Below are 1,530 nucleotides of genomic sequence, written 5' to 3'. Positions count from 1 at the left end.
AACACATGAAACCATTAGAGATCCCGGTGTGAGCTATGATGTTTGCACGGTGACTTCTCTACGTGCTTCCCCGTGATAAACTCAGCGGCGAGCGGCAATTTCTTTCTCTTCCATGACATACTTGAATGAGATATTCCTCTTGCACTCATGATACATTATTTTTTTCTTAATTCCTTCATCCTTTCTATTGTGTTTATATTCTTCCATGCTTCTTTTTTTGGATGCAGCAAACTATTCAAATAAGAGATGGGCAGCAGCTGATTCATTCACGAAGAGCATAGTGCAAAGTTGCTGCTCCAAGAAGGAGAAAGGGAGGTAACATAAATGTCTCTCATGTCTTGATTTCGTACCCATTGACTGTGTCCTGTCATGATGGGAATGTAAATAATCAATGGTGCTTATTTTGATTTATCGTCATGTGACCTGACCTGATTGCTAGGTGATTGGATTTTTTTAATCTTACAATTCATTATTCAAGGTTCATAATTTTGGTAATGCTCTGTAATGGCAAGCTTTTGCATGCTTGAATGAGTTCCATGTGAGCTACCTTTGCATGGATCATCCTATAGGTTCAGGTTGGAAAATACCTACACATTCTCGGGTGGGATTAGGACCTATCTTTACCTAGTAGACAATATAGGAACGTGTATATGTAATGTGAATTTTGTATTACTCGCTTAAATGGTAGAGGATGGAGGATCGTCAGTGGATGTACACGGGTCGCAGTAGTCAGAATACGTTGACCAATGAATGGATTGACAAGACGGATGCTTTCTTGGAACGGGCGTTTGCAAGTGTCAAAGGCGCTCGATCGACTTGGTGTCCGTGCAACAAATGTGGAAACATGTGTCGGCAAACCAAGCTAGACATGGGCAAACATCTTGTGAAGAACGGATTTACGTCAGACTACACCAGGTGGATCTACCATGGTGAATCTGACCGCGGGAGAGAGGAGGTCCTGAGACAACGCATCGAGGAATTTGATGATGATGCCGAGGTGGGAGACATGTTAAATGACTACCATGAAGCACACTTCGAAGAAGCACGTAGGGAGGAGGAGCTAGAGGCTACCGCTAAGGCTTATTACGAAATGTTGTCTGCGGCACAGCAACCCCTTCACGGCCATACCAAGGTTTCTCAACTAGATGCCATTGCACGCCTAATGGCTGTGAAGTCTCAGTTTAGTTTGAGTCGAGACACGTTTGATATTATGTTGACAATTTTTGGAAGCCTGCTCCCGGTTGGTCACATCTTGCCAAAGAGCATGTATGAGGCACAGAAACTACTTCGTGCACTTAAGATGCCATACGAGCATATACATGCTTGCCCGAAGGGATGCATCTTATTTAGGAAAGAGTATGCGAAAGCAAAATACTGTGTGAAGTGCGAATCGTCTAGGTTTCTGGAGGTAGACTGTGATGACGGTCAGAAAAAGCAGCTCGCAATTCTTGTGAAGGTTCTACGGTATCTTCCTTTCATACCGAGGATCCAACGGCTTTTCATGACTGAAGAATCCGCGAAATAGATGAC

This window comes from Setaria italica, chromosome III (genome assembly GCF_000263155.2).
Source record: "Setaria italica strain Yugu1 chromosome III, Setaria_italica_v2.0, whole genome shotgun sequence".
Taxonomy (NCBI): Eukaryota; Viridiplantae; Streptophyta; class Magnoliopsida; order Poales; family Poaceae; genus Setaria; species Setaria italica.
The sequence above is the reverse complement of the archived record's forward strand: the minus strand, read 5'-3'. Positions refer to the sequence as shown.